Raw genomic sequence first — 14933 nt, 5'->3', positions numbered from 1 at the left:
CTGCAAATTTTTCATCTTATATTTTAATGTGCTGTCTTTTCGTGACCTGGCTTTGATCCTTCAGATCTTTTCTCTCTTCCTTTCATCTGACTCCCATCTTTCTCTTTGTCTTTTTTCCTTCTCTCCGATCCTCCCTTTTGTTTGTCTTCAATCTCCCTCTCCTCCATGTTCCAGAATTCCTACTCACTGTCCCTCAGTCTTTCTCTTTCCGTGTTTCCCTTCCAGATTCAAAACTACGGCTCTAGGAGAGTATTTCCAAGGTCTCTTCTGAAGTTGCTGTCCACGTTCTGAACTGTTTCATCTATGCCAATACACAAGGAATTGTGGGAAATTTGTTGCTAGGAAACTCCGACTCCTTGTTTGCAATGATGCATCGGCAACCGTCACAGAAATCAATTGGGTTATATGTCCGTGAGTTAACTCCTGTGATACTGAAAGCTCTGAGGTACTGACAACAGTTCTTCATGGAATAAAGTGGCCTCCCCACCAGCACCCACCAATTCTTTTAAAAGCGACCAAGAGATAAGGAGAGCGGTTATTTGTTTTTACCCTGTAGGCAGATAACATGGATGAAAGGGAAATCAAAGTGAATACACTTACAACCTTCAAGAGAAAATTAGACAAATAGCCCCCTCCAGCCCATACTGAAATATTAGAGCATTTAGAAAACGATAGAGAAGGACATCTAGAATTGCTGCAAGACCTTAGACTTGGAGAAAGTCACACTTTGGTCGGCCCAGAGTCTGACTGGCACATTCCAGGCTGTAGGAGGACGCGCTGAGGCTTGGTGCGCCCATTGCGAGGTCGCTGTGGGGAAGGACCACCGACTAGAATCCTCCCATTACCGGGCATTGGAGGGGCTGAGACTGAGGGGAAATCCCTCAAACAATAGAGGGGTGGGGGGGTGGAGAAACGACCTCAGGGGTGGTGACGGGGTATTGAGAGAACAATGTAGATTGATGGAAAGGTATAGATTTGACTGACATTATGGGCAGGAAAGGATTTTGAGCAGTTTTCTCTTTTAGAAATAATTTATTTTGAATAAAGTCTATTTTAGGTTAAAAAAATCTCTTTACCTCTTGTGGATGCTGCGAGACCAGCTGAGATCCCCCTCCATTTCTGCGCGTTTTTACCAACTAGGTGGGAAAGCATTAAACATCAGAAGTTTCTTGGTGAAAGAGCAAAACCACAGGAGTGAAACAAACTGCATTTCTGTTGCTGAAGTGTTCGGATATTCAGACAAAACAAAAAAACGACTGCCCCACACTCAGAACTTGCACCCGGCTGCCAAACTTTGAAGGATTTTTGACCTGGACCTGAAGTGGGTGAAGATATACATTTCATTCAGATCACAAGCATTGACATTGTAGAGACAACAACGGGGGGTGAATGGGACATAATAATGACTTGAATCTTTCCGAAGGTGACGATTGTCTTGTCTGGTGGTTGTCAATTTGCATGGTGCGATATGACTGAGGGGATTGTCACAAGGAGTTTGTTATAACACAAGCGCTTGCTCAATTTAAATGTCCTGGATGGGATAGATTGCCTTGGTTTAAAAATGATGAAGTGTTGGAATATGCAACAGGGAAGCTGGGCAGAAATAAGTAATCTTGAGTCAGATTGTTGAAGAATAAAAATAAATTGAATCTCAAAAGTGTCTTCAGAGCACTACAACATGACAGCAATTTTCACTGGTCTGCCTAAGGAAGATTGAAATCAAAATTTATTCAATGCAGTCATGATGATTTGCACTCCAGAAAGCTGGCACGTGTGGAGATGGAGAAAGCGAAAGACGAAATCCTGTTAACCCTCTCCTTTCTGATTTCAAACCACCTGTAGATGTAAGAAGGGATCAACAATGTTTAGCCAATGTCCAGTTTACCTAATTCAGGGGTGGTCAAACCACGGCTCGCAAGGCACAAGAAGCTCTTCGGCATATAATGTGCGGCTCGCAGAAATGTGTTGGCTGAAAGAGGAATCATACGAATAGTACTGGGCATGGCTCGCGATCGAATGATTGTGGTTTTGCTGCGGGCAGTGAAATTAGGAGTGTTTGTGTGATCCAGGCCGTCCTTCCTTTGGAGCTCCTAACGCCTTGACCACAGACTCTCACCTAGGCCCCTGCTGCCCACCCACCGGAGCTCCTGACGCCCCATCCTCGGACTTTCACCTAATCCCCGGGAGCCCTCCCTCTGGAGCTCCTGACGCTTCATTCTTGAATTTTCACCTAATCCCCGGGAGCCCTCCCTCTGGAGCTCCCAACATCCTGACTGCGTACTCCCAGCTAGGCTCCAGCCGCCCGCCCACCGGAGCTCCCGATGCTCCAACTGCCGACTTTTACCTAGGCCCCAGTCGCCCACTCACCGAAGTTCCCAATGCTCTGACCGCAGATTCTCACCTAGGCCCTGGCTGCCAGGCCACCGAGGCTCCTGACACCCCGTCTGTGGACTCCCATCTTGGGTCCAGCCGCCTACCCACCTGAGTTGCTGATGCTTCGGCCGTGGACTCTCACCCACCCACCAGAGCTTCCGACACCCCCACTGTTGACTCTTCCTCACCACCATTCAGGGCCCCAAACAGTCCTTCAAACGGAAGTAGCTTTTCACTTGTGAATCTGCAGGGTCACCTACTGCATCCGGTGCTCCTGTTGTGGCCTCCTCTACATCGGAGAGACTGGCGCAGACTAGGCGTTCGCTTTGTTGAACACCTCGGCTCCGTCTGCTGCAATAGCATGGCTCTCCCATTTCAATTCTCCATTCCCTTGCCGAAATGTCTGTCCGTGGTCTCATCCACCCGCAAATTGGAGGAGCCACCCTTCACCTTCCATCTGGGTGCCTTCCAACAGAGAGCATTAAGATAGATTTCTCTGGCTTTTGTTAACCCCCCCCCCTCCCCACCACTTCTTCCCTCACACCTTCCCCCAATTCAGTCTCTCTCCCTTTTCCCTCTGTCTCCTCTCAAACAGCCAAAATCAATTCTCGCCTCTCCCTTTGTAGGTGTGGACTTCTCCCCCACCCAGCACTGTCTGTATTCTGAGATTTCCAGGGTTTTTTTTGTTTATTCTTTGCATTTCCAAAACGTCGGTAATATATCTTTGTCTCCTGTGACGCTGTGAGACCGACTGAGTTCCATCAGCATCTTGATGTGTTTTTACAACAATCACAGCATCTGCAAAGTTTCTTGTTTCACTTGACTCTCACCAAGGCTCTGGCTTCCCGCCCACCAGAGCCCTCCCTCAAGTGCTTCGACTGCAGGCTCTCACCTAGGCCCCAGTTGCCCGCCCATTCCCGCTCCGGATGCCATCCCACCCGAGCTTCTGATGTCCCGACTGTGGACATCCCTGCCCATCCCTGCTCCTGACGCACCGAATGATGCAGGTACTTAGCGTGGTCAAAAGTGGTATAGTTGACCCACTAACTTTTACCCTAAAAATTGGCCCACAATATTTAACTATAGCATGAGTATAATTAGCAGTTTAAAAACTACATACGTGAATAAATATTAATATGTACATTCATTTCCTAATATATAATTTTTTTGTAACAAAAACGTGTATGTATTCTTTTCATGTCTTGCGCCTCTCAGACATCTGACGTTAAGCAAGTTTGGCCACCCCGAGCTAATCCATTCCTCTTGGTACACTAAAGGGGGCTGGGGAAACACCGAATGACCTTTGTAGGATCTTCCTGCGCACACCCTGGCCTTCCTTTTACTTCAGGTAACTTTATTTGGAGAGAGCTATGATCATGATCATTTTTTTTAAATTGGGACTGAAATCCAATAGTGTGTTGGAAAGGGCAGATGGAGCTTGGATGTCAAAAGTCTGGCATGCAAGAGAGAGAAGGAGAGAAAGAATTAGGTGTGGCATCAGAGAAAGAGATCAAGAATATTTTATGCTTATGTAATAAAACAGAAAATGTGATATTACATGAAATTTCCTTTATCGGAAAATAGAAAAAGATAAACTATTAGCATAAATTGTCCAGTGCCCCTTAGTCCGAGAAGGAGGGGCCCCCAATGTCATTGAATGTCCATGGCTTCCCTCCCCCAGCGCTCCCATAGTCTCCGCAGTTGCACAACCCAAACTCCTGATGTACATTCTGACACAATCAGGAAGCCTCCAGCACCACCTTGCATCCCGGTCCCAATACCTGGTACCCCTTCAGCCAGGCTCCAGCAGTCCACAGCCTGGTGCGAGTCCTTTGACTGCAATCACCAGCGGCCCCCGCAGCCTGCATGGGTTCCTTGTCATAAGTCCTTCAGCCTCGGAGCCCCTCGCTGGTCCGCTGTGATCCACTGTACCATTGGGTCATCTCCTCCGCATTTCCTTCTCAAACAGGAGGTGGTTTCCCGGTCCTCTGTTTCCCCGGAGTCTGCGATCCCCACATGGCCGCTGCCAAGCACAGGCGGGATTTTAAAATAAAACCACCGTTGGCTCCTTTAACAGGCCCTTTCAAGCCCGTGGAGAGCTGGTGTCAGTTGGACCCCGTGGCAGAGTGCTGAGACTCCTCTCTGGATCTGCACCAGGATGAGAGTGAACACAATGACTGGTGAAGATTGCAAATGAAGAAGACTAACCTGAGGGGTTTCCACATTTCTTTATAATAGCTGCCATCCATATTCATTAGGAATGATGCAAAGTGTAAGAGGGACCTTGAGGTGATTCACTGGAATGGTTTCAGGAATGGCCCCACAGGATTGGATCGGAGAAGCTGGCATTTTCTTCATAGGATAAAGAAATGAAATGTGATGGAGGAAGCAAGGACACGACCAGTTTCAATACAGAGGGAGTTATTCCCCTTGCCACGTGGTTTGAGGAATATGTGAAGCAGATCAGAAGTCATGGCCAAAAGATAAATGTATGGATAAACCATTTCAGGCAGAGAATGTTCAATGAAAAGACCTACTGACTGGAAACAAATTCCATCAGGGTTTTCCAAAGAATAATCACTGGATGGAATATTGTTTAATTTAATTTAGACATCCAGCACAGTAACAGGCCCTTCCTGCCCACGAGACGGGAGGAAACACACGCTGATATGAGGAGAGCGTACTTACGGTCAGCACCGGATTCATGCCTGGGTCACGGGGGCTGTAAAGGGTGTAGTGTTGCGGGAGCTCACTGGAGCGCCGCTCCAGGCACCTCATGGGGGTGGGGGGGGGGCCCACTCCGGCACCTCCTTGTCACCATTTTCGGTGAGCTCCGGCGCCTAAAAAAAATTAGCACTGCACACACTTACTGCTACGATGCTAACCGTGCCGCAGTGAAAGTATCAGGGAATGGGACTGATGGATTACTCTACATCAGTGGTTTTCAAACCTTTTCTTCCCACTCACATCCCAATTTAAGTAATCCCTTACTAATGACAGAGCACCTCTGGCATAGGGAATACTTAAGGCGGGACGTGAGTGGAAAGAAAAAGTGTGAAAACCATAGAGCTGGTATATGACTTAATGGCTCATATAATGGTTCCATACAGAGTTGAGAATGCTACAAATCAATATGATCCTTTGCTTGCTTTGATGTCTCCTTTGATTAGTGCTCCGTTCTCTTCCACCGTCTCATTAAAAACTTCCCCTTGATTCCTTTTATCCATTCTAAAACCTTTTTAATGATCACCACCTCGTAAGCAGAGTGCCTTCCTGCAGTCACGCAACCTGGAACAGTTATTGAACATGGAAACTTTGCCGTTGATCCCTTGATGCTGCCACACGGGTCGGAAAAACATCGACCAGAGGTTTGCTCCCCAAGGACTGCAGTGATCATTGTTCTCTGGTTGAAGTAATTCCTGTGCAACCATCCACGTGCGTGGAATGATTGGCCTTCAGACATTCTCCATCAAAGCCACTCTCCTTCCTGCCTTGCCCTCCTTTTCAATCCCCTCCTTCCACCCAAAATGGTGGTTACGGTTTCCTACTAATGATTTTAGAGTTTAAGTGATCACACAATAATCTGCATTTCCAGGCAGCCTAGTTTCCATCATACACAAGTATGTTCCATTCCATTAGCTATAAATAGATTAACATCTGAGAGCCTTTATTCTCCCCTGTGCACAAGAATGGAAACATGATTTGGAACCGAGTCATCACATTTGACGATGTTGTGTTTCAATCCATGTCGTGAAGTTGGCACCCAGTTCGTTCCAGTTCCAAGGGGCCACTGCTATTGTCACATGGCATTTCATTCAGTGCCCCGTGACACAGCAAGCACAGATGGAGTCAGTCCCTCACAGCTCCAGAGAATCTGGTTCACTCCCGACTGAGGGTGCTACCCGTTCTCCCAGTGTCCGTATCAGAATTTATTGTCATGAACGTGTTGGCGTAGTGGTTAGTGCAACGCCTTTGCAGCGCCGGAGATTGGGACCAGACCAGGGTTTGAATCCCGTGCTGTCTGTAAGCAGTTTGTAAGTTTCCCTGTGTCTGCATGGGTTTACTTCAGGGGCTCCAGTTTCCTCCCACCATTCAAAACGTACTGGGGGGTGTAGGTTAATGGGGTATAAATTGGGCAGCATTGACTCGTGGGCCAAAATGGCCTGTTACCGTGCTGTTAACGCATCACAAAATTCCTTGTTTTGTGGCAGCATCACCGTGCAAACATTGATATAAACACCCTTGGAAAATAAATACGAATAGTGCAAGGAAAAGAAAAAGACAAAGTGAGGTTGTCTTTGGTTCATTGTTCATTCAGGAATCCGATGGCGGAAGGGAAGAAGCTGTTCTGGTGTCGCTGGATGCTTGTCTTTAGGCTCCTGTACCTCCTTCCCAATGGTAACAGAGTGAAGAGGGCATGGTCTGGGTCGTGGGGGGTCCATGAGAATAGAGGCTGCTTTCTAAAGACACCGCCTCATGTAGATATCCTCGATAGAGTGAAGTCTGGTGCCCGTGATTTTGCAGGCCGAGTTAACAATCCTCTGGACATTTTTCTTGTCCCGAGCAATGGTACCTTCATACCAGAGAGTGATACAACTAGTCAGAACGCTCTCCACAGTACACCTGTTGAAGTTTTCAAGCGTCTTCAGTGATTTACTGAATCTCCTCTAACTCTTCCTAAAGTATAATCGCTGGCAAGCCTTCAACATGGAGGCTCCAGGACAGATCTTCAGAGATGCTGACACCAGGAATTTGAAATTCTTGACCCTCTCCACTGTTGACCCCTCAATGAGGACTAGGACGTGTCCTCCTGACTTCCTCCTGAAGTCCACAATCATCTCCTTGGTTTTGAAGCACGGTTGTTGGTGGGATACATGTCAACGAGCTAATCTGTCTCCCTCCTGTACACATCTTCATTAGCATCTTGATTCTGCTTCCAACTGTGGTGTCATCGGCAAATTTGTAGAGAGCATTGGAATTGTGCCCGGCCACACAGTCATGGGTGTAGAGTGAGTAGAGCAGTGGGCTAAGCACACATTCTTGAGGTGCACCTATATTGATCATCAGAGATGAGGAGTTGTTCTTTCCAATTCATACTGACTGTGGTCTTCCGATGAGGAAGTCATGGATCCAGTTATAGAGGGGGTTGCTGACATCCAGGGTTTGGAGCTTGTTGACCATCACTGAGGGATTACTGGTGCTGAAGGCTGAGCTGAGGTGTTCCAGTATCCTCCCACACTTAAGGACAAGTAGATTGGTGGGGTTGCCAGCCACTGTAAAACTTGTTCCTGGTGGGACTTTAAAAAAGTTGATTAGAATGTGAGTGCACAATTATTGGAAATGGGTGCTTGGAGGTTACCATGGACCAGAAGGGCCAAAAGGCCTGTTTCCGTACATCTCTCGGACTATTCAGATATCTCCCCGCACCCCCCCCCCCCCACAACCTCCACCACTCCCCCACATTGTCAGCACGGCTCAGTTCAAGTTCTTGTGTGACCTCACTGCCATCTCCCTCCTCAGGTGCCCATCAACTCTCTCCCAATTCTCTTGGAAGCCACCTGCACTCAGGGTAATTTGGAACAGCCAAATAACCAATGAACTGAACACATCTTTTGGATGTTGGGAGGAAGTTAGAGCAGGGAGAAGGTGGAAACTCCACACTGACAGCATCCGAGGTCAGGACCCAGGTCCTTGCACTCTGAGGCAATAGCACTAATGTGTTGCCCTTAGTCCTTTCCTAAAATCTACTGCTCTTTCTCCGTGCAAGTCAGAACAGGCCCTTCAGCCCATTTCATCCATGCTGACCCAGTTGACTTTCTGGGCTGGTCCCATCTGCCTGCATTTAATCCACATCTATCCATAAACCTGTCCAATGTGTCTTGAATGCAGTAATTGTACCCACATCTACCATTCCCTCTTGCAACGCATTCCAGATATGGACTACCATCTGAGTGAAAAAGTTGATCCTCCAATCCCCTTCCCTCTCACCTTAAGCCTTTAGCTGCTAGTTCTACAATCATCTCTCTCTTTAAATCTGACTCTCTGAGAAAGCTTTTGTAATTCTGATATGGTTTGGATACAAATTTTCTTTCCCACAAAGCTGCTTGGGACATTTTCCTGTGAATGGCTCGACAGTTAGAAATTGCAGCGCAGCCCAGGCCCTTTGGCCCTTGATGTTGTGCTGCCCTGTACATTATTTAAATTTAAAATTTTTACATTTAGACACGCAGCACGGTAACAGGCCATTTCGGCCCACAAGCCCGTGCTGCCCAACTGCACCCAGTTGGCTTACAACCCCCCAGTACATTTTGAAGGGTGGGAGCAAACCGGAGCTCTCAGAGGAAATGGGGAAAGCGTGTGTGAGATAGTACAGATTCTATCACCAATGTATCTATGTACAGATGGTAGTGTAGGATGATTGTGATTGGCTGAGAGCGTAGCCAAGTCTGCTAGGACTTAAAGGGTTGCTCCTAGCCAGATAAGGTCATTGTGGACTGGTCAACCTACATGTGATCTGCTCCAGTCTTTTAGTTAATAAAAGCCTTGGTTTGGATCAACAAGTCTTTGGTTCTTTCGACGCGCACTACAGCGTGCAAACTCCTTACAGACAGCGCGGGATTCGAACCCCGATCGCTGGCGCTGTAACGGCGTGGCACTAACCTGTGCCGCTAAAAAAAATTAAATCCTTCCTACCTCACAACCCTCTATTCTCCCATCGTCCATGTGCCTGTCTCAGGGTCTCTGAAATGCCTCTCATGTTCCAGCCTCCACCACCATCCCCTGGCAAGGCATTCCAGGCCCCCACAGCTCTCTGCATGAAAAATATGCCCCTGACGTCTCCCCTAAACTCCCCTCCTTCTATTGCTGTGGAACATAGGTGCACACATCGACGGCAAAGGATATTACAGTTGGAAGCTGGTTTGCCCAGTGCACACAGGCCAGTTTTTGAGCTTTTCAACTCGAACTGGAAGGAATCCTGTGTATCCAGGAAACTGTAACCAGGAAGCTTCAGGACATTCCTGCCTTAATCTGCGCAGCGATCGAAGGAGCAAGCAAGCGGTGTGAGGTAAGACCTTCTAGTCGTTCTGCTGACTTCTTTATGGGCAGAATTCCGGGTGCATGTGGCGCAGAGCTATAAGGAGCACCCTGCCAAAGGTTGATGGGACTGAGTCCTTAAGCAATGGCCCATGGGCGGGTGATCACCCACTGTCCACTGTTTGATATCACCATGAATCTTCCAACAACTCAATGCGGTCTCCAATTATTTCAACCCTACTTCGGAGGTTTAAAATCCACATGAATCTTTCATTGAGGTTGTTTGTTTTAAAATGGCAGGGCAGATGCCAAGGGTAGGATTAGAATAATTCTATTAGCAACTGCACAGACAGTGGTAATAATTCAATAAGATTACATTAAACTTCATCCTTGTCAGTGAGAATTCACGTGGCCCAGATTCTCTGGTTTCCTCCCACCAAAACGTGTGGGGTTGGAGGTCAATTGGGCAGCACAGACTTGTGGGCCAAAAGGGCTTGTTATTGCGCAGTATGTCTAAAAAAAATTTTTAATTGAAAATTTAAACTGTAGCTCTGGTGTACATTTGCAAGGGAACCTGCCTTCTGGAAAATGGCGTATCTAAGGCGTGGCAGGTGCCCTGTGCACCACTTGAAGGGAGGGGACACCACTGAGTAGTTTCTATTAAAGTCGGGCAAGCCATCGGGGGGCTCTCGGTGGTCCTCACCCCTCCCCCGATGACTAGAAGTGGCGCATGGAAGGAGACACGATTAGCAAGATGGTGTCTGATATCCCCTCTCCCCTCGCCAATGCTGTCACCCCTTCCCCCCCCCCCCCCCCGGCCAGCGCCAACCCCCCCACCCGACATTCCAAAGAGCACACACCTCTTCTCCGTTTTGACTTCCCATTAGCTCTCAGCTTATTAAAAGGCCGAAGCCAAATACAACATGGGGGCCACCGAGGCCTGCTCTTGCGAGACCACCTTGTCACCGTTTATTTTGACGCATGAATGTTAAAGGTTGTCCACCCCTTCCATAGCGCTCTTTTCTGTAGATATGTCCCTGCTGGCAATATGATGGGCCAGCTCTCTGATAGCCCCCCCCCCAACCCCATAGTGACCTCCCCCAACTGTTGATTGTAGCACGCAATTCTCTGCCCCTGACATTCAGCAGCTCATCCGGAACCTCCTGACTGATTCTGCCCTTTGCCCTCACTCGCAGGGAGAGAGGTCACAGGGAGAGAGGTCACAGGGAGAGAGGTCACAGGGAGAGGGGTCACGGGGAGAGTGGTCATAGGGAGAGAGAGAGGGGTCACGGGGAGAGAATGGTTACGGGGTGAGAGGTCATGGGGTGAGGGTCATGGGGAGAGATTGGTCACAGAGTGAGTTTGGTAGGTATTGCGAGCAGGATATAGAGACTCTGTAAGTGAATCAAGACAAGTTTATTGTCATCTAATTGTACAAGTACCACCTGAACAAAAGCGTTCTCCGGTCCTCGGTGTAAAAACATGCAGATGTTCTCATTCCAGCTTATGCTCCTGGTTTCTCTGCAAGTGAACAGTGATGGTTTTCCCCAAGCAAAATACAAAGTGCTGGATAATCTGATGCAGGGTTTCAAACCCCGATTCCCCCCACCCTCATTCCCCCCCCCACCCCCACTTCCTCCCACCGCACAATTGCTGCCTGGCTAACTGAGTTCCTCCAGCAGTTCGATTTTTTTGCTCCAGATTCCATTGTCTGTTGTTCTTGGCGCTTTCAGATTTTCCCCAAGATCGGCTGGAAATCGGGAGGCCCTCAGGTGCGCAGGGCAGTTTCTCAGTGGTGGCAGCATCACCTGACCGAACGCCCCTGTTTGACCCATGCTCGTTCCAGTACAGCCGGCTTGTTCCTCATTCTTGTGAAAACCGTTGATGTTTCTTTTCGTGAAACCTTTCCCCAAATCTTTGGGGACCAGGAAATCTTACAATTAATCTGTTGCTGACATAGCTAAAGCAAACTCTGACAGCAATGAGGCAAAGCCAGGTTGCATCTCTTCTGTTTAGTGTTGCTTGTCACCACTTGTTAGTCAGAAAGTCAAGCATGTCATCGTCCATAAACAAGAGAACCTGCTGATGCTGGGGCAGGACCGGTGGTGTAACTAGGCTTGGTGTTACCCGGTGCAGAAACTCGGGTGCCTCCCCGCCTCCCGCCTCCTTCCCGTACCAGGCCGTACAGAATCCTTTGTAATGTTTTTTGAACTAAATGTTAACTCATAAATCACGAATACTAATGACCGCAATAATATTGTCACTAAAACACCTGAAAATTTGATAGAAGCAGCAACTGTAAAAACACCAGCAGCGATGGAAACACCAGCGTGAGCTGGTAGCGCGTGCAGACGTAACCATATGATTCGAAGCGTCGTTGTCATGGGGGAATAACGACGGCTCTGACCAGATCGTGTTAGAAGGCTCAAAAAGTATATGAGCATTGAGTTTTAGTCTTGTTGGGATATTGTTAGATGTAATCTTGGCTTACAAAAAATATTTTTGTTGTTATAACCAATGACAGGGGTATTTTAATAAAAAGTAATCAATTTCTGCTGAAATACCGCACAAAAATTTTATAGAAATTTTGGTGTCACCCCCACCGATGGTGTCACCTGGTGTGGTCCGCATCCCCCCTGCATGACAACAGCAGGCAGGACACAAAAGGCCAGTCACGCAGCATCTAGAGAAGATATAAAGCTGACGACGTTTCGGGCCCGGGCCTCCTTAGGAGTCCTTGCCTTGCCCTTGGTTGATCGCCAAGGTTTCTGATTGGCTGAAGAACGAGGGGAAGTCACAAGGAATCGACTGGCCAGCGAGGGGCCCTGAGGCTGAACAACACTCAGACGGCGGACTGCTGGTGGCTCGAGGTGAGGCACGCACGTAAGCTGTGGGCCGCTGGCAATTGCGGTCCAGGGACTCGCAGCAGGCCATGGACTGTTGGAGATTGGCTGAAGGGGTACCAGGTATTGGAACCGGGACGCGAGAGGGTGCTGAGGGTGCTGGAGGCTTCATGTTCGGGTCAGAGGTTTAGATCTGGGGTTCAGGTTGCCGATGGTTTGGACTGATGGCTGTGAGGCTGCGGAGGTGAATCCATGGACACTCAGTGACTCTGGGTGGGGGTGGGGGGTGCTCTCTTTTGTTTCTCTTTCTGTATGGGGTGCCAGGCAATTTCTGCTAATGGCAAATCTTTGCCATATGGTAGACTCAAAGAAATTTCGTGTAAAATCACACTTTTTTATTACATGATAACAAAATAATCTTGAATCTTCAATCCCTCAAGCTCCCACATGGCTCCCACATGAGCAAACTTGTGGTTTTAACATTCTCGTCCACGTTTTCAAAACCCTTATCTGCTTTTCCCTCAAGACGACTTCAGACTTACCCAGCTCCATCTCCCCAAGCTTCAGGTTTCTGTGACACGCTGTGGTAGCAGCCAAGCAGACACAAAACACAAAAGACTGTACTACAGGCTTTATTCTGCTAAAAGTCTGTACACACCAGTTTCAGCTGTGGTGGCTTCCGAGTGACTGGCTCAGGAGGGGCCGGCTCAGGCTAAAATTCAGGTCGGCTGATTGACAGACAGCCAGGTAGCCTCCTGCAGTAGGCTAGTGATTACATTTTCTCCATGTCTCATGCCCTTAATTCATGTGCAAATTATCCCACCCTCTGCATCTTGCCTCTTTGACCTAGCATAGACGTGGGCAAACCGTGGCTCGCGTGCTGCATGCGGCGCTTTGACATATGTGGCTCGTGGAAGTACGTTTGCCGAAACAGGAACCATACAAGCCGGTGCTCACGTTGGCGGTCTTAGTGCGTGTGGCTTGCGATTGAAAATATGTGGTATGTTTCCCGTATGTGCGTGTGCAATAGTTGATTCCCTGTAAAAGTCAACCCTATTTTTATTCCCGGCTCCTGCCATCCCAACTGCGGAATTATCATTCTGCCCTGGGCGCCCGCCCATCTGAGCTCCCAATGCCATGAACGACGCAGGTACTTACCATGATCAAAAGTAGTATGCGCGTAATAGTTGACCCCCTAAATTGGTCCACAAAATTCGACTGTTACACGCGTATATATGGTTTTATTGAAACTAATAGAAATGAGCAGTTTAAAAACTACATACATGAATAAATATTAACATGTACTTTCTCAATATTTACAGAAAATGTTTGTAATAACATGTGCATTGAAGAGTAAAAGCGAGTATGTAATAACTTGTCATGTCTTGCGGCTCTCAAACATCTGAAGCAAGTTTGGCCGCCCCTGCCCTATTTTGTGTTCACTTTGACAGGACACATGGGTCAGTGTGAAATGTTACACTCTGTGAATGCTCGGTACATTTCACATTCAAAGTGCTTCTCAGTTCATTTCTACACCCAATCAGTAAGTCGGAAGGGTCTGAAGGGAAGAAGGATTTAAAATATTTTCCAGCATTAGAATGGAGATGACTATTTTTCAGGCAGAGGGCAATAGATATTAGGAACTCGAGACTGGCTGAAGGTATACCAGGTATTGGGACCAGGATGTGAAAGGGGGTGATGGCAGATCGTACCAATGTAGGTCGTAAAACAGCACAGGTCAGGAACAGGCCCTTCAACTCACCATATGTCTGCTGACCAATCCAACTGATGCCATTTGCCTTCTCATGGTCCTCCAGCTCCTGCCTCTTCATTCATAGTTCAGCTTCAGAGCAGGCTCGGTGAGCTGTTCTACAGTGGACCTTCAACATCTAAACACAAGTATGAAATTGACACTATCTTTTTGGTCCCCCTATCCTTGCAAGCCTGTTACCAGTTCTGAAGTTAAAAACAAGAAAGTGCTGGAAATCATTGGGCTGAGTGAGACATGAAAGTCTGCTGATGTGGTGATTGCAGTAAAAATGACCAAACTGCTGGAGGAACTCAGTCGGCCTTTTTGTCATCCATGGTGGTCAAAGGTATATTACCAACATTCAGGCCTGAGCCCTTCTGCAAGGAATAAACAGGATTAGCCAGAATCTCAGAATTTAGACTGGGGGTGGAATCCAAACCAACAAAAGGTGTTAATTGGACATGTTAAGGGTGATCGGACCCAACCTGCGTCGGAGGAAACCGAGTTGATCGTGTTTTTTTCCCAGACAGCAATGTTGGAAAAATGTGTGAAAAGTTTAACATAAAGTAACATAATTACTTACCTTGTGGTCATTTACACTGCACCCCTTACGTTCCTGTGCAGGTGGACATCAGCTGGACGCCGAATGAGGTGAGTTTTGAGGTGCGATTTGCATGGCAGGCTTCCCCCGAAAAGTAATAGGGGTCCTCCAGGATAAATCGCAGGGCAGGAAGTCACTCAAAATTCCTGCACTTTCATTTTTAGACGGTCCGTGTAGTGGCAAATTTCGTTGATTGTGCCATTTCGGGCCTGCAGTCTAAAATCCCTAATTGACAAATAATGTGAACTTTAAAAAAATATGTTATAGATTTTCCAACTCAAACTCAAGCAATTTCCAGTGATCAGTCACAAATTACATTTATCTGTTATAT

The 14933-nt window shown here is 47.6% G+C and overlaps 1 protein-coding gene across 9 annotated transcripts in view; it reads left to right on the top strand.

Annotated features, from left to right (window-relative positions):
- The window catches only part of LOC138748889 (synaptotagmin-1-like), a 164526-nt gene that overhangs the window by 84742 nt on the left and 64851 nt on the right, over positions 1–14933 (top strand). Inside the window, exon 1 of one of the 9 annotated variants that reach the window (XM_069909767.1) lies at positions 3617–3721. The exons of 7 other annotated variants lie outside the window; for them this stretch is intronic. The gene's annotated coding sequence lies outside the window, so the exon portion shown is untranslated. Of the gene's footprint in view, positions 1–3616; positions 3722–9398; positions 9440–14933 lie in introns of those variants that run through there. One more of the 9 variants, XM_069909765.1, reaches the window with a different exon arrangement.

This window comes from Narcine bancroftii, chromosome 13, assembly GCF_036971445.1.
Source record: "Narcine bancroftii isolate sNarBan1 chromosome 13, sNarBan1.hap1, whole genome shotgun sequence".
Taxonomy (NCBI): Eukaryota; Metazoa; Chordata; class Chondrichthyes; order Torpediniformes; family Narcinidae; genus Narcine; species Narcine bancroftii.
The sequence above is the reverse complement of the archived record's forward strand: the minus strand, read 5'-3'. Positions and strand labels throughout refer to the sequence as shown.